This window comes from Cavia porcellus, unplaced genomic scaffold (genome assembly GCF_034190915.1).
Source record: "Cavia porcellus strain 051 isolate PalLab524CR breed Dunkin Hartley unplaced genomic scaffold, mCavPor4.1 scaffold_3, whole genome shotgun sequence".
Lineage (NCBI taxonomy): Eukaryota > Metazoa > Chordata > Mammalia > Rodentia > Caviidae > Cavia > Cavia porcellus.
The window spans coordinates 75,914,719-75,938,358 of NW_026947486.1; the positions used below are offsets into that span (position 1 = coordinate 75,914,719).

The 23,640-nt window shown below is 35.4% G+C and overlaps 1 protein-coding gene across 1 annotated transcript in view; it reads right to left on the reverse strand.

Annotated features, from left to right (window-relative positions):
* Nucleotides 1-23,342, reverse strand: part of Il13ra2 (interleukin 13 receptor subunit alpha 2) — a 54,657-nt gene extending 31,315 nt beyond the window's left edge. The window contains exons 1-2 of the mRNA XM_063246298.1: nucleotides 23,249-23,342; nucleotides 22,531-22,640 (exon numbers count right to left, since the gene is read on the reverse strand). The gene's annotated coding sequence lies outside the window, so the exon portion shown is untranslated. The remainder of the gene's footprint in view (nucleotides 1-22,530; nucleotides 22,641-23,248) is intronic.
* Nucleotides 23,343-23,640: the final 298 nt, after the last annotated feature.

Here is a 23,640-nt window from a genome sequence, read left to right on the forward strand (position 1 = left end):
TACCGGACTTAGCATAGTGGAGATAATCCGTATACTGATAAGGAAATTCTTTCAGTGGACTAGCAAGGACAAAACTCAGTTCAAAAAGTTCAAGAAAGAATGGAGAGGTAAAAATTGAAGACAATGACTTTTGAGAAATGCAAATTAAAACAACACTGAGATTCCATCTCACCCCGAAAGAATGGCTAACATCAAGAAATCAATCAATAACAAATGCTGGAGGGCTGTGGGGGAAAAGGAACCCTTCTCCATTGTTGGTGAGAGTGTAGACTGCTGCAGCCACTATGGAAATCAGTGTGGACATTTCTCAGAAAACTAGGATTAGAAGTTCCGTTTGACCCAACTATTCGGAATACCTGGATATCTTCCCAGAAGAATTGAAAACATCGTATCACAGTGATATATGTGCACCTGTGTTCATAGCAGCACGATTTGTAACAGCTAAATCTTTGAAACAACCAAGATGACCATTAACTGCAGAATGGATGAAAAAGATGCGGTATTTTTATACAGTGGAATACTACTGAGCTATAAAGTAGGATAGACTTGAGGCTTTCATGGATAAATGGATGCAACTAGAAACCATACTCATAAGTGAAATGTCAGACTTGCATGTGTAAACAGCATACTGTCTTGCTAATGTAAGAAACTGAAAGAGTAAATAAAATCCAAAAGCTAAAATAGATAAAATCAAAGGGAAACTATGTATTTGATCAATTTTGCATGCCTGTACGTGGTTACCTGAGCAACTATTTTGAGGATAATATGTGATATAACAACCACTGTTACATTCCTATCATCTTGTTTTGAAGTCCTGTATCAATATTGTTTTTTGTTAAAGTTGTTGTTGTTGTTTTGTTTTTGTTGTTTTGTTTGCTTTTTCATTTTTCTGTTTTTTCTCTTTTAAAGTAAAATAAAAATTTGAAAACAGTGAATGTATATAACTATTAGGGATAGGGAAATAAACTGTTTTTCCTATTTACACACCGTCAAGACAACATAGATAACTTCATCCCTGATGACCAAAATATGTGGGGATTTCTTCCTACTAACAACCAACCAATTTTCCCGCAGATGCTAACTGCTGTGTCCCTTAATTCAATGGAATTCTGACACTATCTCCTGGGAGATGGCTTGAGAACTCATAACTTCAGGGATCAGTGCCCACAACTGTCCCTAACTTCACGTGCTTTGCCTCAAGCCCCCAATTGTGACTTTTAGACAGATCGGCTACATATCAAGGTTCCCACAACGTCCTCTTTAGTTTTGACTCATTTACTAAGATGATTCAGGGAAACTTTCATTTATTTTTCTTCATTTATTATAGAGGATAGTACAAAGGATGAAAGTGAATAGCAAGAAGGCAAAGACGCATTAGGAAAGACACAGGAAGCCCTTTATAACCAGATCTTTTTTTGTTTTCTGCAGACTTTACTATATAGGATAATTAATTATATCATTGGCCATTGGTGATCAACTCAAACTTAGCCATTTTATTCTCCTTATGGGGAAGTCACTCAGGTTTGTGAACTTCCAAATAGTATCTTCTGAGAAGTTTGTCATGAAAGGATATGAAAAGCTATATTTAAGAAAAAAATAAGTCATTTCTTCCCATTTTACAATATGGATGGGAACCAGGTGGCAGGGGCACCCACTTATAATCCCAGCACTCAGGTAATTCTGTAAGAAGAGGTTCACAATTTTAAGCCCAGCCTGGACAAGATAGTGACTTATTGCAACTGTCTTGAAATTTTGGTAAAATTGAAAAGAATTGGTGATATAACTCAGTATGAAGGCCCTGTGTTCAACACCCAGTACAGCCTAAAAAATAAAAAGCCAAGGATGGAAAATATCTTACAAGAAGGCTCTATGCTGCCCTTCCTTGGGTTGCTGCTGGACCCCTCTAGCAGTATGAGTGCTCCTATTTGAGGGACACAGGTCAAAGAAGTTTGGGATTATTTACTAAGGAGTACCACACCAAGGCAAAGCATTTTCTGAGACAATTACAAACTATCTAAGTTACGTTTCACCAGTGTTTAGTTTAATAAGTACCACCATGGGGACCAAGGACTTAACTTAAGGCCTATTACTACTAAAAGTATGCTATGTGTTCTTTCTGACCCCTTCACTCTATTCCCAAAAATCTTACTGATCTCAAAAACCAGCTGTCTCATTAAAGCCAGGATGTAATCTCATCTCCAAGAGTAAACTAGATGAGAAAAAGAAACTGTTGGAGATCGCTGCAGAGGGACCAGAGGACAAAAAACGTGGGCCTTTAACCTGTTTCACGTTGAAAGCATGATTTACCTTATCTTCCACACTTACCATGTGTTGTCTTCGCAACTATAGTGGCCCACATTTATTACAAGGCCAGATGTTTGTATAGGATGGGGCATCGATGGAAAGAAGAGAATAGTTTCTGGAATAAGTTGTCTACCTGTTTCTTGACGCTGAGATCTTCACACAGGAAAAGAAAACACCTTTTGAAACTTTGCTCTAAACTAGTGAAAAATTACCAGACTCCCTCTGCCCTACCCCCAGCCTTACATATGAATAAAAAGCTTTCCTCTTCTTTTGTGAACAGGCCAGTGCAGTACTCCCTTCAGTGCAATACTTACTTTAGCTCTTTTCAAGGGCACTTCCTTATTTTCTCTGCCTTCTCAATTAAAGAGGTTTTGCCGTGAGTTCATGCTTTTTGCCTCAGTCTTAATTTCTGTTATCACTGAGACAGAAGTTGCCTGACCTCCAATGTCACATCTACTCAAACTGTTTTGCAAAGCTGTCTCTAATTTCTTGCACTTCTAATAAACTGTCTCTAATTTCTCCAGACTATAGAACAATTCTACTTTCTGTGTCCAATACAACAAGTTTCATTTGTTTTCTTCTAATTTTTTTTTTCTGCAACAAAGTTATCAGAAACAACTTTAACTGTATTGTTATAAGGCAATTAAAAATTTTGGTTGTTAGTCTGGGAATGTAATTTAAAGTGAGACTCAAGAGAATATCAGAAATTCTGGTGGTAGTCCTGATTTCAAAATGCATAGTAAAAATACATAATCCTTACTGGAGTTTGAAAACTTTGATAAATCAAACAGTATAGCTGAATATACTTCCAAGAGTACCAGTAGGTACATAACTCTAGATAAGATTATTTTTATGCTAGTTTAGGTGGGCATCCTATTTGGAATGCAGAACATGGATAATAGCATCATTTCAGTCGCTTGCTGTCTGCTTCTTCCTCCTGCCCCTTTGTATTTGGGTCCACTCCTTTTCCTTTTCCTTTTCGTTTCTGTCTTCCTCTTTCTTACTAGTTTCTCTTTTCCATTAAGTGGAAATTAATATATTTTGAATCACTGGCTCTCCTTATTTTTAAATAGCACATCCATCTCTCAAATACATTTTTTATTAGTTCTTTGAATTTAGAACAAATTTTCCACACATTACTTGAAGATTAAACCTATATTGCAGCCTTGTAAGTTTACTTTTTAAAGGAATGTGTCAACAAAGTTTTTTTAATTTATATGTTGGAAGAACTTTATTGCTTCTCGAGAGATTGTTTGTCCCTCATAGAAATGAATTCATGGCTTTGAGAGTCTCTATTTTTAAAACCTTTACTTAAATTCACCTTTGCTTTCTGCATTAGTGCTGAAATGGTCCCCAGGCATTCATTGATATCTTCCATTTCTCAGGTACTTACAGAGCTTCCATTCTCATTCAAAGTTGCAGATATGAAAACAGGCAAGATGCAATCCTCCCTGCCCTCAGGTTTACTGAGAAGGCACACACAAAAAAGTCATGGAATGTGGGCCTGTCCCTCAAGTTATTGGTAGACATATGAATTGTGCAATCATTTTTGGAGGTGATAGCTAATATTACGCTCCTTCACTAGTAACAGAATACCTAAGTTTTATCTCCGAACACGGTCAATCAAATAAAGACTACACATTTGAGTGCCCTTTTGGCTGCATGTGGCATGCAGTGAGGTTTTGGTCTAAGAGATGCAACTAGAAGCACTGTCTACGTGCTTAAAAACAATGGACTTTTTCTTCCCTTCCCTTTTTCCCCTTTTCTCCATCCTGTTTGCTATTGGTTTTGATACTGAGTCACCTTTCATCAATCAGATGAGAGAAATATCCCAGGAATGTCAGAAAAGCAAGTTTGCAGGAGCCCAAAACCTCTGCAGATCTCATTCAGTAAAGCTGGAAAGTCTTCACATAGCTCTGGATTAGATAGATCAGTCAGGTGAGAGCAACATGAAACTTTTATTTAAACAGAACTTGTAGCTTTAAACTAAGTGGAAGGGTATTTAGTGATCCTTTAAAGTTCATATGATTTTTCTTCAAAGTTTGAAGTAATAAAGAAGAATGCATCTCTATATTCTACCCCATCATTTTCTCTCTAATCTTTGAGCCTGAATGTTCTAGAGCATTTGGAGGGGGAACATTTAGCCTATGTAGTACTTCCCTTGTCTAAAACTCTGACCAAGTACTTGGGAAAATAAACCATTTTGAACCACTCCATTTGGCTATTCTCAGAAAGCCCTGGAAGTCAAGTTTACTCTCAGTGAATGAGTGTTAATTCTGTTCAACAATATACACTGTGCTTCCTGCAAATGTGTTAAATAAAGAACACAGCTAACTCTTTAATTACAGCTTGATTACTGCTGGATGAGCAAAGTCAAACATGTCTAAGGAAAAGAAAACTACTGGTAGTAAAATCAAACCTGCAAACTATGGCTTTGTCTTCCTTTAACTGAATACCTATGGGGTTGTTACATTGACTAGTATATCCTACTTTCCAGAAACACTTCACTCTTTAAAAAAATTTGGAATGTTCTCCTAGAGCTCCTTAATTCCTCTGATTTCCTTGATATTTACTAATTTAACACAATGCAGTTTATATGCAAATTTATAAACAGAAACACACACTTGGCTTCCACTATCTATCACCAAGACTTATGTACAGATGCAGAAACAGGGCAGAGAAGGTAAATGACATTCCCACAATCTCCTTTTATCCTAGCTTCTGCTTTTAAGTATTACATTTCCAAGTACTGCCACTGTAATCATTGTCTAGATTTGCAACTTTCAGTTCACAGTCTTGTGTTTTTCTAACTTCATCAGCCAGATTTTGTTTTTTTCCTTTATTTATTCAATGCAGATAGACAAGCTTTCATCTCCAAAACTAAACTCACCCCTCTGCCTGCTTTATAACTTCCTAACAAAATCCCAACCCTACATAAACCTCTCAGACTTTCTGTGCCTACACACAAGTAAGTGATTCCTCATTGTGGTGGATTAGTCAATGATGAACTTATAATACCCAGCTGAACTGAATCAGCATGGTGCTGGGTGTGGAGGGCCTACCTGAGGATTGTTGTCAATAGCCTAAGAGGAGAACTGGAGGGAAAATGGTGTACTGTCGGTTCTCATGGAGAAGCTTGTCACACTGGTCTTCCTGATATGAACTCGGCTGTTATGATCACTGGAGGTGCTCAGAACCTTGCTGTCACTAAGCATGGCCTTAGTTCTTTTAGGGAGAACTCTGGTCTTTAAGCACTGCTTCCTGGCTCCAGTGTAGATCCCTCAGCCTGCTAGCACACATCCCTCTGATGCAGACTTTCTAGCTTTCACTACTGACCTTTGGGCCTTCCCAGTGCAGATCCTTGATACAGATTTGCATGAGTCATTGTTATGGGCTTTAGTCCTCCAGGTGGACTTGTGGAGGATATGGCCATGGGCTTTAGATCTTCAGCTGGACTCATGCAGGACATTGCCTTGGGATCCAGGCCCTCAGCTGGATATTTTGAGCCTCTAGTACATGGACAGATCTCTTACAACCTTCTACATTTGACTTTTTGGGTGACTCTTAAAAAATAATCCCATAAATTATATGTCCTGCATTAAATCTATTCATTTGCAACCCTGACTACAACACTGATGAAAGAAGTTCTATGATAAATTCTTAACATTCAGTTTTAAATAAGTTCACTGTACTATTCCAAATCTTATTATATGTCTGTTAGAATTCATTCCATTCTTAACATTTGCAAACATTTTCTACTTTTCAATTCTCTTTGTCACTTTCCCTCAATCTCAGCACATGACATTGCCTCTTACTTTAAAAAGAAAATTGAAATTACAAATAGAAATTCACTCATCTTTCTGGCTTGAAACAAAAATTTTCTTACATCCTCCCTTCCCTCTTGCTGTAGTATCAGAGGTATATTTTTTTTTATATCTAAGATAAAACTCCTTATATGCGTTTTGTATTCCAATCTTACTTGCATTTTTAGAAGTCTTACATTTAAAATTTCTTCTTCTCCTTCTTTTATATATCTTTAACATACATAATATGCATACAGAGGATACACATCCCATTCACATTTAAATCGCTCATTTGTCACCAACTTTAAAGATAAAAGCAAGCTTCTGTGCCCACACATTTGCCTTCAGCTACTGCCCTGATACTGCCATCTTCTTCAGAGACTAATCTCCAGGGTTGTCTACTCTTGCTATTATTCACACCCTCTTTCACATTCTTCATCCATTCCCTTTCACTTGTTCCTTCATTTCACCACCAATCCACAACTCCCCTGAAACAACAGGTCTCACCAGAAAGATGAATGTTTCTATGTTACTGAATCCAATCAATATTTTTTATTGCAATCCTGCTTATCTCTCAGCAGCATTCATCTGTCCATCATCACCCTTGAAGTCCTCGTTGGACGGTTTTTCTGAATCTGGTTTTCCTTTTACCTCTCCGGCTACTCTTTTCATTTCATTTTCAGGTTCATCTTACACTTGATGTTAGCCAAAAGGCCGAGAAGCAGTCAGGCTCATCCTTTAATCAGGCTTATTTTAATAATAAATTTCACAGTTCTTTGAAGGTTCATTCAAGACCTTTGTCTTCTGATTCTGTGTTCTCCCTGCATAATATTGTTCACGTCTATGTCTCTTTTTTTGCTTTCTGTTTTTTCAGTATTGGGAGGTAAACACAGGGCCTTTGCACTGAGCTATCTTCCCAGATCTTTTAATTTTTTTTTATTTTATGAAAGAAAATGAAATAAGAGTTGTTATATACATATACCAACCACCCACAATGAAGGTAATCATTATGTATTGCCAGCATGTACTAATAAAATATAGCAAAATAATTTTTTGGACACAGAGTCTCACTAAGTTGTTAAACGGCCCACTCTTCTGCTCCTGTCTACCATCAAATGCATGCTTCTGCCTCCTAACCTAACCATGTCTTCTCACAAGACTTTCAGAATCAAATGACTCCTGGTCAAGAAGCAAAAGCAGAGTCATCCCATTCCCCAATGGATTCTGATCAAGACTGTTAATAAAATCAGGTACAACTCCAAGAAGAGACACTGGAGAAGGAGAAGGTGGGACTGTAAGGAATTGCACATGAGTGGCAGCATATTTACCCTCTTGGAGGGTACCAGATGACACTTTATCATGGTCAAGATTATATCACCATATGAAGCATAAAAATTCCATTGGTTAGACAGTTGAACATTCTTAATCAGAGATCTTAATTTTTTTCTGTGATCAACATTAATGTGTCAACAAGATTTTGAAATTTTAAAAAAAGTAAAAGATAAATTTCTCAGACTGAGCTCGAACTTATGACTCTCCTGCCTCTCTGTTCTTCAGAGTGCTGGGATTATAGGTGTGTGCCACCATCTCCAATTTAGCATCCTGTTTTATCCTTAAGCCTTTGCCCATGCAATTTCACTTCTACTAATCCTGGTTTACTTAGCCTAGTCATTGAAATTACTTATAGACATTGAGATTTAACTCAGGTGACGCTTTCTTCTATACATTTTTTGTGCTAGCTCCTGAGACTGAATTGCATGAGTCTCCTCTGTGCTCACTACTAAACAGTTAGGAAATGCAATTTTGCAATATTTTAAAAGTCATTCACCATTTACTAAAGCAGATGATCTTCTAAAAGACAAGTAGAAATATTATTTAGAAATAAACATTTTCATTTTTGCTCTAAGCCCCTTAATTCAGGAAGATAGATGGGCCATTTTATTATTCCTTACCCTATGGAATCCTTTCTCCCTTGTTGCCAGAACCCAAAGCAGAAGTTCCCAAATCCAAGGTCATGAGAAAGATTATACTTGGCAATATCAGTGAGGGTGTCAAGAGACCAGACAAAATTTCCTTTAGAGTACTAAGAGGAAAGAAAGGGGCATAATATATAAAAGACCAGAAAAGAAAAAAGTAAAGAGTCGATTTAGAGATGACAAGAAAAAAAGGAAACAGTTCAACTGTAATGGCAACAGCCTAGGAAGTGAAAAAAGTCAGAGGAGTGTTCTTTTTTTTTTTTTTCATACCAGGGATTGAACTCATGGCCTCGCACTTGCCAAGCAGGCGCACTTGCCAAGCAGGTGCACTTGCCAAGCAGGCGCTTATACCGCTGAGCTAAATCCCCAGCCAAGTGGAGTGTTCTTTAGTGTGCTAGGGCCTGGGTATAGGGGACCCACTCTCAGCAAAATACCAGTCCTCAAGCATAGCACAGGTGTTGCAGCAACAAGTATGAAACGACCTTTCCAGGTTGCAGCAAAATGATATATCAGAGGGTATATCAGAAAGTTCATAGAAGGTAAATTATCAGTAAGCAAAGGGGCTCCCTCCCCAATATTGCTGTTAGCCTAAGGCCTCAAATATTTGCTTAACCGAATCAGCAGCTAAGTGTGGACTAAAGTTGTGTGTCTTACTTTCCTAGCAAATTGTTGAACAGAAGATAGCTTGAAGAATATTTTAAAGTATGAAGTTTCTTCCATACCCAAATTTGTAGGCTAGATTTATGTAATCATTATTATAATAAAAGTAATAAGTTCCAGGAAAGAGGCAAGCAGTTAGTATACCACAGGACAGGTACACAATCTGCTCTTGGGAGTGGTGGTCATGAATAGTTCTTAAAGGAAATAGGACCTAAGCTATCTGACAGATAAGAAGGAGATGGTTGCCAAAGAGGTCATGGGGAATTTGAAGGAAGGAATTCTCCCCCAGGAAAATTGATTAAGGAAATGCAGAGAGTTGATAAAACTTAGTATACATAAGGATCTACAAGCTGTTTGTTTTGGCTGCAGTATAAGATATACACAGACATGCCTTCTGTGACACGTAAAAAGATTTTGGACTTAATCCTGAGGGTTATAAATACACCCTCAAGGAGTTTCAAACCTGAGGGCTATTTCTAAATAGCTTTTTAGCACATATACAAACTTCAGCAATATGGCTGTTTTCATTCTAGGGATATGACTTCTTCCACACTTAAGAGAATCGATCTGTGATGGAAAGAAAGACAGAAACAACTTAGGAGACTTTTAGAATAGTTCTGGATGTAGATAATGAAGATCCATGTTATGGTAATAATAATGCTTTTTATAAGGTAGAATATATAACCCGGCATAGTGACAAACAACTCTCCTCCTAGCTACTCAATAGACTGAAGCAGGATTGCAAATTTGAGGCCAGTATGAGCAGTTTAGCAAGATTCTGTCTCTAAAATTTTGTTTTCTAAAAAAGAGCTTGGAATGTAGCTCACTGATAGAGGGGGCCCTCATAGAGTGAGGTACTCCAGTACCTTAAAAAAAAAGAACACACAACATATTACTAAGAAGGTAAAATAGGTTTGGGAGAAAACAAATGGAGAGATTATAGAGATATTTGGGTAGTCAAATTTGCAGGTTTAATTTATAATCAAGTAGCTGGAAATAGGACTGAAAAGTGACCATAAATGTAGGGATAAGGACTAGAAAAACTAATATCACTAAAACTGATGAAGCAAAATATTTCAAGGAGAGACTGTTAAAAGATTGAGTACTTTTTATGGCAAAACTGAAGGGAAGATGTATGGGAGAAGTAAGAAAAGACTGAAATGTGTCTGCTGCATTTGGAAGTAAGAAATAATTGATGGCCTTGGTAAAAGCAGTTGTATGTGTGGATCACTTTTTATTAAAGGCAGATTATAAAGGTTGTACAGGATTGGTTTCGCAGGCATGATAAAGAAAAGATCTCTAAGATTCTCTCTCTCTCTCTTTCTCCCTCCCTCACCCCTTGCCTCTCTCCTCTCTTATTTCTCCTTTTTGCAGAGAAAAGAACTCAAAGTGAGGAAGAAATAAATTATACAGAAGAGGAGGAGAACAAACATGAAAAGGTATCTTTGAGGAAAAATCTCAGTGAGGTCAGAGATGATATTTATTTTGATCATCATTCCATAATTTAACCCTTAGTTTCCTATCTCTAATATGTGAAGAACATTAATCTCTCACTATATGATACGATTATACATCAATGTCAAACTAGAATTTAGAATTGAAAAAGCAGGGACTTCAGATTGTGCACTGCTACATCACCACTCTTTAGCACAGGACATGATGCACAGCAGAAGCTACCTGAAGGAATGAAATACAGCTTGACAAGTTTCCTGACTTCTGTTCCAGTGCATTCTCATTCTAGCACAGCTACGCATACAGATGTTCTAATCAGTGTATTACTATATTAAGGGCCTAGCCATATGCGTTATCTCTTTCACTCAAGAAGAAAAGGAAGCTCTAAGAAATTAAGTATCAAGTGCAATTTCAAGAGCTAGGAAATGGTAGAATCAGGATTTGGCATGGTAGGTATAATAATTCAATTGTTAGCTGCTGTTTTTTGCTTTTCCATATCCAGGAGTCACCTCCTATAAATTCCTTAAAGACACTAAAAAATGTATCAAAATGAAGAAGCATTCCATTGCAACTCCTCCAAATTGTTGCAAATTATGGGTGACATATTTCTCTGATTTTCAAAAAGTACTCTGAAAGCAGCTTTTCATTTACAGGTGTGAGCTTAGCACTGAGAAAAATTAAAATTAATGCAATAAGTGTTCTGTCTTTCCTTTGTTTTCTCCTGCTGCCTAAGTCATTATTTTTAACAGTTTTATTGCCTTCAGGCAAAGTCAGGACAGGTTTATTTTACAGAAGAAAAAACTGACACTGGAAAGGTGAGACATTGATTCCAGTGTCACAGAGCTTTATATGGAGATGTAGAACACGAAATCCAATCTGTCGGTCCTTAGTTTTGTAGTTTCCCCATCTAAAACAATAGTGTTAACAGTAGATTTATGCAATTTATTTGAGTCTTGAACTTGAACAACATTCAGTTTAATAACATTTCAACAAGAAACTCCTGATGTGGATGTCTTAGTTTTATGTACTTTCTTATACTATTAAAAAAAAAAAACAAAAAAAAAACAAAAAAAAAAACTAATCTGGAAGTACCCAAAATGAGTATAGTGTATAAAAGTAACTGTCATATTTAAGTGTTGACTATGTTTTTTTCAGAGGAAATAAAAATCTTCAAAGGTATAAGATACTGGTTCTTTTTGAAATAAAAGCAGTAGAAGTTGCAACTTCTATAGTAATAATACTAGTATATATGCAATCATATATAGGAACAAATGAAATCATACATATACAGGATCTTAATTCTATCTAAATTAAATCAAAGTATCATGTAAAGATAATAAAATTATTCATTTTAGAGGAACTCTGTTTCTAAGAAAGAAAGTTTCATACAAAGTGAAGCATTCTCATTTATAGAAAAAATTCATATACAATATAACCTCAGAGAACACTAAAATGAAACTATTCTTATCTCTACAGGCCCACTTTTACTTAAAAGAGGTACACTTTTTATAGGAAATAAAGTCTAATAAGAATTAAAATTAAACCAATAGTGCTATCCATAAGGTGATCCAGCACCATGAACTAGCTTTAAGCAAAAAGGGGGATTATTTCCTAAAATTATTTTTATATCAAATCAAACAATTTTACCACAAAAAGATTTAGTCCATTAAACAAAGATGAATAAAACAAACAATAATTCAAACCAAGTTACCTCTCAGTCTTGCACTTCCACAGATTTAAATTCTAGACTTACACTATGCAAATGATATGTCCAAATACAATCAGATTCTTCTGCAATATCACTAAAGTTTCTAGTCTGTCTCAAGGATCAACTTCTCAGCTTAGTGGATTTTAAATGACCTGTGAACTGAAGTCTGTAGTTTATATAGGAGGAATTGTGGTTTGTTCATAAAAATATTACCTGTCATGAAAACATTTGCAACCACAGCAGATCAGTATTCAAGGCTATATTTGCAAAAATTCAAAGGAAATCACAAAGTTCATCTGAGTGACTTTCTTCCTCTTTTAATTAGTTCCTGATACAGCCTCTTCATATGCCAATTTTATTTTACTATAAGACTCACCACATTGGGAATTAAAAGATAATCCAAAGGTAAGTATATGATCTCCAGGTTTACATTTTCCCAGTGTTACTACTCATTATTTTGAGTTTCCAGTATCTTTAAATATGAGGAGTCAAAAGTAGACAAGGAATCCTGGAACACAGATTCTACTCTAGGCTTTCCCTCCCACAATTAACAGTTTCTGTAGCCTTGCAGAAATTCAGTTTGAAAAAAATATATTGTAGGGACTTTGTGCTTAGTGGGTACAAGATCCTGGGTTCAATCCTCAACAGCACACCCACAAAATATTATTTAATAAGACCTCAGAAGTCATCCATTCCAGTCTTTTAACTCCAAACAAAAACTGACACTGCACTTTTCATAAGCAATGATCAGTTTAGCATGTGTAAAATGAGCTGAAAGTACAAGATTATGTCTATCTAGTTCTTGTGATTTTTAAAATCCTTGGAACTTGGTATTATAATTAAAATTCAGTAAATGCCAAGTACTAAACATTTCTTTTTCCACTGAAATTTTGTCAAGTATTTCTTTACATAGCCAAACTAGAATTTATTTTAACCCAAATAAAAGTAAGAAACTCAGGCCAGTATTAAAGTGTTTATCATCCTTTCAGTCTCCACAGAGTTTATTTTTGGCCTTGACTTAATGTTTGTGTCCAGAAACAGGAACCATCCAAAGCCAAAAGAAGTCAGAATACTTTTTAAGGCTTTTCTAGAACAGATAGCATGTTTTAGGTAATTTAAAATGAGAATTGATTGAGATTTGGTTCATTTTCTGTACTACCTAATATTCCAATGGATAAAAGTAGTATTCTTTGCTTTGGAACACAGGCTCAGATTTGATAACTTCTCTCAGAAGTTTTACATTAAATAAATAAATAAATACGGGATGTCTATTTGAAGAGAAGGCAATACATACAGTCTTGTCTCCCTTACTAAGTTTATGCTTCACCTCAAAATGTCTTTTAATTTGTACTCATTACCATAGTTGATGCTTCTATGTAAATTGAAGTTAGGAAGGTGGGAAGAAGCTGGGAGTTGTTTAAGGAATTTGTTATTTGCTTTTAAGACATCTGCTGATTTGGCTTTTTCACAATTGTTTTTGTCTGAAACTGTCAGGCCTATGTGAGGGAGTTTATCATCAGAATTTGCTGACTCAGTTGTAAGGAAAAGGAGGGCTGGATTCAAAATAGTCTTTCCTTTTCCGGAGATTGGCATTTCAATTTATTTGTCTTTTCCTATTAAAAAAACAAACAAACAAACAAAAAACAGTAACAAAGTACTCCAGGCAGTTTTCCTTAAACTTCTTGTTTCCTCCCCAAGTCTTTAGGCACTTACAAATACTTACTAAAACTTATCTTTCAATGCCACAGATCCATAATCCTGACATTCTTATACAGAGTCACTGTTTGTAGATATATACACCATAAGTTAAATTTAATTGGCGAAATACAGTTGGAAACAGTAATGTATCATGCTTCTGTTGTCAAAGTCCAATCAGATAGTCCTTCTGTATTGTTTGATAGCTCCATCAGTGAAAGTATAGCTATGCTTTGCTTTTTAGTGTGAAAAGAAATACAACAGAAAGACAATTCATTCCAATTAACTGTGTATATAGCAGTTATACTGTATTGTTTAATAAATAAATGACAAGAAAAACAAGTATGTATATGTTCAATACATCTCAATTTTTGAAAACATTTTTTGGTATCTGGTTGAATCCACAAATGTGGATTGTACAAGTTTTTTAATGCCTCAAAGTGTTATTTTCTCTACAAGGAAAAAAGAATATTAAATAAACAAAAGCAAGAACAATAAAGAGACATTGAGTATTTAGTGTATAAATACATTAACAGGCATACACATAGTTTATTACAAAATTCTGACTCTGATAAGTTTTTAAATATTTGTATAAATTTCAAACTTTTAAATTTCTGAGGGCTTTTTTGTCATAGCACTTCTAAAAAACTAACTTGGAAAGTTTTTCAGCAGAATTGCTTATTATACAGAATAGCAGTGTTGTATAAAAAGAAGGTTTTTTTTGGTACTGGAGATCAAACTCATGACCTTGTACTTGCCAGGCAAGTACTTATGCTGCTGAGCTAAATCCCTGGCCCTAAAGGGGATATTTTGAACTAGACATGGTGACACAAGCCTATAATCTCAGCATTTGATAGACTTTGGCAGGAGGAGCATAATTTCCAACTCAGTCTAGGGAATTTAACAAGTCAGTGAGAACTTGCCTCAAAATAAAAGAGATACAGATGTAGCTCCGTGCAATGGCCCCGGGTTCGACTTCTATCTAGCATCACCAAAAAACAAAACAAAATAAAGGAACAAAATCCTGAAACCAAATTCTGACACAGAGGGCATCAAAGCTGCTGTTTTACCAAAAATTCTGTTTTGTCTTGCTGAAACCGATTTCTGATATCTAAAGTCCTCTTCAGACTACAGGATTCAGCTGCAAGGGACTAGAGCTGAGATTCCCAAGAAAACTCTAAGATTTGGGAAATAGAGTTAGCAACATCAGGTTATCTGAAGAATTTTGTCAGGAATAAGAATTAACACCTAACAAGCTTGGTCTCAGAGGTCCACAGAACCAGAATTTTCCATTTACTCACATTCATTCAACAGCCACAGGACAACAAGATTAGTTAGATGCTGTCTCCTACTGGCCACATTCTAGACAGAGATAAAAACCCAAAATCATCAACTATTTACAATACAGTATGGGAACAGTACACTATAACAGAAGGAATCACTGGCCCTAAGGGAGCTCAGAGGAGAGAACAGCTAATTCTGTACTATCAAAAGCGAGAACATTTTTAAGCAGAATTTGGAGATTTCTTCCAACAGTGTGCAACAGTTCCCTGCTCCAGATAATATCAAAGGAAATACTGAAATATACAAAGCCCTTTGCCCCAGTTTTCTTGCAGAGTGCCTAAAACCCATGGAATTTCTGAAAAGAGAGAAACCTGTTTTGTTATTGTTAATGAGCCCCTTCCAACCAAATCTAAATGTATGCTAATGAGGGTGACTCTTGGAGAATGGGGATTGTCAGTCCCATCAACCTACCTAGGGTTGGAAATTTCAACCCCAAGTCTCATTTCTAAGGAGGGGAGAGGTACAAGAGATTAAGTCAATCAATGATGGGCTATGATTTAATAAAATGCCCACATCAAGGACCCTCCATTAAAATGCTAAATAAGGAAATATTTTAGACATAAGTGTTGCCAGGTGCGATGGTGCACACCTGTAATCCTAACACTAGGGAGGTTGAGGCAGGAGAATTGCTGTGAGTTTGAGGCCAGCCTGAGCTACATGGTGAGTTCACAGCCAGCCTGAACTGCATAGTGAGATTCTGTCTCTAAAAAACAAAGTAAATACAGACAGACAGGCATCAGTATAAGTGGATATTTTAGAAAATACTCTTAAAAGCAAAATCAACAAAAGCAAAAATAGAAAAATGATACACTATGAAGCTTCTGCAAAGCAAAGAACAGAATTAACATGGAGCCTACAGAATGGAAGACAATATTTGCAAATTATTCTTCCAAAAAAGAGTCAAAACATATGACTCTGTCATATCCAGAACATATAAATAACTATATACAATACCAAAAAAATTCCAATTTAAAAATGGGCAAGTGATCTGAATAGACATTTCTCAAAAAGAAGACAAATGACCAATAAATATGTGACAAAAGTTCTCAGTATCAGTGCTCATCATGGAAACACAAATCAAAAACAAAATGAGATAGCATCCCAGATAGAATGACTATTATCAGAAAGAAGGGAAATGAAGTCCTGGTAAGGATGTGGAGAAAAGGGAACTGTTGCATACTGTTGAAAGGAATCTGAATTAGTGCAGCCATTATGGAAAATAGTATGAAAGTTACTAAATGAATTCAAAATAGAACTGCCAGCAACAAAAATCTATTAAAAGCAGAATGCTCTAGCAATCCTATTACTGGGCATTTATCCAATAGAAGTAAAATGGAGATGTTGAAAAGATACCTGCATTCCCATGTTCATTGCAGTACTATTCACAATAGCCAAGATATGGGCTCAACTAGGGTGCCCATCAGTAGATGAACAGAGAAGGAAAATGTGGTGTATATGTGCACAATGGCATGTTATTCAGCCATAAAAAACACTGAAATTCTGTCTTTTGCAAAGTAGATGAAACTAGAGAACAGTGTATTAGGTGAAATAAAACAGTCACAGAAAGAGAAATACTACATGTTCTTCACTCATTTGTGGAAGTTAAATAAGTCATTCTCAGCTGGGTATGGTGGCACAGACCTGTAATTCTAGCACTCTGGGAGGCTGAGGCAAAAAAAGATCTCACAGAAAAAAAAAAAAAAAAGAAAAAAGAAAAAAACACAGAACAGTGGTCAATAGAGAGAGTAATAATCACTAGTGTAGAGTACCTATAATTAACATTAATTTATAAAGTGTTTCAAAATAACTATGAAGAAGCACACAGAAATGATAAACATTTGAGGAGATGAAAATTCAAATTGCTCTGATACCATTATCCATTGTACACATGTATTTATTTATTACACTGTAACCCATAAATGTCTATGGGTATTATGTGTCAATTAAAAGTTTTAAATACTAAAGATAAACCCTAAATGAAAGCATTAGTTCGAAGAACTCTAGGTTGGTGAGTACATCAAAGTGCTGGGAAGTTGGCAGGCACAAAGACAGAGCACGGGCCCGCCCCCCTACACACACACACACACACACACACACACACACACACACACATACACACACATACATGTAGTTCTTTCATTTGGCTGTTCCTGAGTCATGTCCTTTGTAATAAACTAGGAGTAGTAAACACAGTATTTTCCTGAGTTCTACGAGTTATTCTAAGGAATTATGTAGCTTGAGAAAGGACTGTGGGAGCTCCAAAATTACAGACATTTGACCAAAAATAATGGGGCTTGTTACTCGCACCTGAAGAAGGTACAGTCTTGTGGGACTGAGAAGTTAATTTGAAGGATCTGCTCTAAGAATAGCTAGAGTCAGAACTGAACTATTGCAGACCAATTGGTGTCATATAATCTAAGATTTGGAAAATTGGTTGGTATCAGAAAATACCTCAAATAAGTCAGTCTTCATTACAACAATTTCTTTTTCTTTTTCTATAGGAATGAACCAAGAGCCTTTGCATTGAGCTACATCTCCAAACCTTTTTATTTTCAGACAAGCTCTCACTGAGGCCCAAAATTCTCAAAACTAGGTTAGAAATTATAATCCTTGTGCCTTACCCTCCCAGAGTGCTGGGATTAAAAGTGTGTACCATTGTTCTAACTAGAACAATTTTATTTATGGAAAAACTAAGTTCTCCCAGAAAGCTAATCAAGATAAAGTTTGAAAAACTGTGGCAGAGACTACCAACTGTTTTGCGTATCTTTTTTTTGTTGTTTTGTTTTTCCTTTTAGTAACAGAATTGCATACATTTAGCATGCACATAGCTAGCTTTGCTGCTCAGAAAGAAAATGTAACTAAAACTTAGACAATGATATAGCAGAGCTATGTGTGCAAACTTTGGACCATTTTTTCTTTTTTTTTTTTTTTTTGTCTTTTTCCTTTTTATCGGTACCGGGGATCGAACTCATGACTGCCTGCTTGCAAGGCAGGCACTTATGCTGCTGAGCTAAATCCCCAGCCCCTGAAATGATCATAAGTGGAACTGCTATATTACATAAATGTTTTAGAGGGAAATGGAAAAACATTATAGGTATGAAATAGACGTTATGAGATTAATTTGAATTTTAAAATATTATCTTATCAAGCATATTTCCAAATTTATTACTATCAGAATATCCAAACATAAACCAAGGTAGAATTCGTACAGTTAAATATCATGTGTCAATTATCTAGGTTCAAAATTACAAATATAATTATATATTCATAATGACATAAGTGATATTCCTACTCTCAAAAATCGAGAAGCATCATAATTTCAGAATCTTAAACTAATAAGACTAAAAAACATTAAAAAAAACTCCAGTCTTAAAAACCTCTTACAGACAAGGAAATCAAAGTACTAAAAGGAGAGATCTATTCAAATTAGTGACAAAAACTAAGGATCCATTTCTATTACATTATACTTCAAGCTAGTATTAAATACTGTTTAATTTATTTGCATCACTTGAAAATAATTCATAGAATATGATAAAACATTTTTCTCTACAAATTCAGACAGTTTATGCTTAAGCATTACCAGATGTCTTTTCTATCTAAAATTTGTTTCCAAGGGTAGAAATTACAAAACAGCTCTTCCATCTATCCCCTTAGTGTCTAAACTATAATATAAAATAAAGTAATTTTTCAAGCAAAATTTTTCAGAGAGAAAAAACTGCTCAGAGAAACAATCATATAGAATTTTACCATATTGGGTGGGGGGAGGCTGGGAATTTTACCATATTGTGATCTCCTTGGCTCTTCCTTGATAATGCTGAGACAAGGAACAAACACATAATGAATATTTTAATGAACTATTAACAGGAAAACAGAGTGTACAAATGTGTTCTTGGATTGAGTTTTAATACAAGTAAGTCCCAGCTGGCAACTGGACTACCAGCAGAAAATCCCCAAGATCCAGGGCACACCAAAATCTCAAGAAAAATAAAGATTAAAAATGCATGTTAGGATGGGGGATGTAGCTCAGTGACACAGCACTTGCCTGGCAAATGCAAGATCCTGAGTTTAATTCCTAGGACAGAAAAAAAGCATATTATTCTCCCAAGCTGTCTTTTTATTAGTGGCATGTAGGTTTTGCAATGTTTTACATGTTACCAAATAGGGTTTCAAAGCAACTTTATCTATCTATAAATTTTCTTTTAATTTAGAAACAAACAACAGATTTTAATGGCCTTATATATTATATTATACTATATTAATAATATATTAATATTACATAAATAATATAATATCATTATATTATTCATTATATTAATATTGGGTTTGAAGTGGTGATATAAGAGTACAGTAAGACTGTAGCAATATTAGGATGATCTTGTGAACACTTGAGATTAGCAAATATATCTATGAAGAAATATTTTATTTCTTTACTCAGATTAAGATTTATTACTTCTCTAAATTACTGCCATTTAGTGATTCATTCATTGGGTGAGCTGATAATTTATTCAGCAAATAGTCATTGATTCTGCACTAGATCATTGAGATACAGTAATAAACAAATAGATAAATCCCTGCACTTATTGAACTTACATTCCAGTAATGGAAATAAAACATAAACAAATAAAAATGTTAGGTAACACTAATACCATTAAAAAATATCCCAGTAATGGTTGGGGGTGTAGTTCAGTAGACAAGTACTTGTCTAGGATGCACAAAGACACCACCAAAATGAAATGAAATACTGAGCACAAATCTGCACAACATTTTCTTAGTTCTGGGCTGCTTTGTAACATTCACATGTGGCCCTAATTTTAAAAAACAAACAAACAAACAGGAAAACACAATAGCTGACAGAAATACAGATTTCCAAACTAAATTAATCAAACCTATTTGACACTATAACATAGTAGCTAAAACATTAAATCTAGAGCCAGACTACCTGAACTTGAATCTCAGTTCCATTGTTGACAAGCTGTGTGACCCTGGAGAATGTACTCAAATTCTCTATGCCTCAGTTTCCTCAACTGATAGCCTGTAGGGCCTAGTTCATAGGATTATAGTGAGAATTAAATGAACTAGTCTGTATAAAACATCTCCTATTAACCCAGATAGTAGTACTCCTATGTGTGAATTGTGTGATGGAAAGTTTTGATTGGCAAGGTGAGCAACAGTCTCAATGGAATAAAATTTCCCTGTCCATTAATTTGCTAGGGTTTGCCCTTTGTTATCCACTGGGGTTACAAGTCCCAATATTGGTATACCTAATTTGTGTCAGGTTCCTGAAAAAAGTAATTATTTGCTCTTTAAAAACCCATTGATACTCAAAGTACTAGAGTTATGTGGAGAAGAAGCAGGTAAGTGTTAGTATTTCACCTTTGCATATTTGCCTAGTATAATGTTCTTATCTTGAGAAAAGACATAGAAATTACACTGGTAAATCTTAATGATGTATAAGGAATAAGCATATGAATACATAGATCCATGTATCAGTGTAATAATTCTCAGAAGAGAGGGTAAACATAATAATGAAATATCAAAATGGAGGAAAATAAAGCAATAGTTGTTAGGTCAACAAAATTCTCATGGGCACATTTGGCAACAGTCAGAAGCCTTTTAATTTTTTAAAAGTTAATTAATTGATTATTTTGGAAAAAGAGCCATTTTCTGTAAATGTTAATAGAACTTCTTCAGGTTCCACTGTGAAACATGGCATTCCTTCTCTGAGAAAAAATAAAACAGTGAGGTAGTTCAGTCCTTAAAATTAGGCAACCATAACCAGATCCTTTCCCTGGTTTATCAATTCTATCTGCCAGGATGGATTACAGAATCTCAAAAACCCAGAAGTTACAAAAAGGAAAGTTAAGGAATCCAATATAGAGAAGATCTTATTAATTAATTCCACTTCTTCCTAAAGTTTTGAAAGACCAGACTAGGGCAACAGGGTAAGAATGAAAATCCTACACAGTTTTCAAGTTAAATTGGTCACACATGTTAACCTGTTATGTGCCATTGATTAAGGTACAATATTTATAAAAAATTAAATATCCTTTGTACTCTTTAGTAAAAATTAACATGTTATTTTCCCCAATCTAATACAATCTGCACTTAGTAATCACAAGAGCAAAATGCAAGTTTGGGTTACTCTTCAAGTCAAAACAAATTCAACTGCCCTTTAACTTCCTCATGGCATCCAAAACACCTCATGATTCATTCTCTGCTTATCTTTACTTGGATTTTTCATGCTTCAATAAAGTCATACTAAACAGTCTGCCTTTCCCTAAATAATCTAATTATTTCTTATTCCTTATTACCTGTAGAATAGAAGTTTCATCAAAAATGTACGCGGGTAAACATGTGGACATTAAGTCCAGTTAGAGACTTCATGTTTATCACTAGAAATTCCAAGGTGACATCATCCCCTTTCTGAAATCTGTGGCACAGTTTCCATGGACTCAGCTGGAAAAATGCTCCCTAGACAGCATTATAATCATTTGTTTACCTCTCTAATTTCTGAACTGGACTTCAAGATTCTCGAGTATAAGAAATACATATTTTTCATCTTTGTGTTCTTGCAATGTGTATCTGGTGAAGCAAGAAATGATGGGTCAAGGATAGGAAAAATATGAGGAAAAGATGAAAGTAGGGAGGCCTGCAGTTGTCTAGAAAGGTAGAATCTGAGATGGCCTAGCAATCATGATTTCCTTTGTGATAAAGTAATTGATGTATATAAATCTGTGCTATCAGCTGTTTCCCTCATTTAATGAATTAGTTAGGTTTGCCTTTCACATTGTCATCAGGCTTTTAGTGTGCTACATTGTTTGACAATTCTCATTTACTATGTTGCCCAAATATTTGATAACCCAGGCAGGCCCTAATTCCAACCTACACAGATGCTGCTTCCTACATACATTTTTAAAAAGAACTCATTAGTTGTGAACATTCTTTCTAATAAGGCTTTATGGGGTTTTATTGTGGTCAATATATATCACATTTAATTTTTTAAATATCATCTATGATATTTAATATGAGGCCAATTCCCTTTATACTGACCATTTGCTTCTATTTCCATGCACAGTATATTTTCCTTTTGCTCTCTCCTCTTACTCTAGAATAATGCCAAAAGGCAAAGACTGACTTTAAAAACATAAAAATATAAGCCTTCCTCTGAACTGTACCTTTCCTACATTCCTCTTACTTAAGGAAACATACTCATGTGAAACATCTCTCACTTCCATATAGCTGTCATACTTCACTAGACTAATACATTCTTAGCCCTAACAAAAACACAAACTCATGCTACCGAAACAGGCAGTCACCCAAACAAAGCAAGACATGGTGTTGTGTACTGTAAAGAGGCGTGGACTACAAATTAAGGAACTTGTGTTTTGGCCCTAGTACCACCACTGTTACTTCGGGCACACTCTTCCTTGTCTCAGGAGTTCAATTGCCTCATCAGTTAAGGAAGCTAGATGGCCTTGAACATCACATCAAGCTCTAATTACTCTCCAAAAATAACTTGAAATACATTTTACTTACTACATTTATCTTATACAATTTCATTATAAATTTTAAGAAAACTTAAACTTACCTTTCCAAATGTGTGTGGAATTCAGCCACTGCTTGTGAATTGTCACTACAAGCCCTGGGTCAGGCAAATGCTCTTATCACTGAGCTACACCTCCAGCCCCACTACAAGCCCTGTGTAAAGAGAACAATGTTGGTTAAAAGCAAGTCAACTTACAGGAAGAGAACTTTTAACCTGGAAACTTCCTGATGATATCTGTGGAAAGGAAATTGTTCAAACAAATACTGTTTTCTTTTGCAAAAAGTTTAAGGAAACAGAACTTGTGCAGACTGGCATAGCCTACACTATATTCCCTTCTTCCAAACAAAATGGGTAACATCATCTCTAATCATTACTGTGAGATAATAATTACTGAAAGAGTAAAGAAGGCTACTGAGCATATTATTCAGGGTGTCATGATATTATGTTGGAAAACAAAAGGAACTAGCTAAAGTTTAGAAATATTTAACAAAGGATGTGTGTGTGTGTGTGTGTGTGTGTGTGTGTGTTTGCTGTACAGGGAATAAAAGACAAGCCTTCACAATGAGCTACATCCACAACTCCTTCCCCTTTTACTATTTTTTTAAATTTCAGGACAAACTTTTACTAAGTCAGTAAATTGCCCAGGTTGGGCTTGAACTTGTGATCCTCTTGCCTCAGTCTCCCAGAGTGCTGTGAGATTGTATGTATGTACCACCACGCCCAACCTAATATATACATATATATATATATATATACATACTGTATAAGGATGTGATTCCAAAATAGCTGCTATGCCAAATCTAGTCCAACAGAAGAAACCTTAGTCTCACTAGCTCTTGCTGCTACACTCAAACAATCACAGTTAAGAATCCTATTTATAAACCTCTTTAGAGAAAATATTCCACAATTTCCCATAAATCTTTTCCCATGTTTCACAATCAAGATTCCTTTTTATATCTACCACAATCTCTTAAGACCCTTAAATTATTTAGTCATCTAAGAATAAAAAGAACAAGTACTGACTATATTCTGTATCTGAGTAATTGGTACATTTTAAGACAATTATTCAGTTTCCTTTTAGAATTCTCCTTTTCTGGGTCAATTAACACAACTTCTTCAACATTCTCCTCAGAGAGTATCTCATATTCTGAT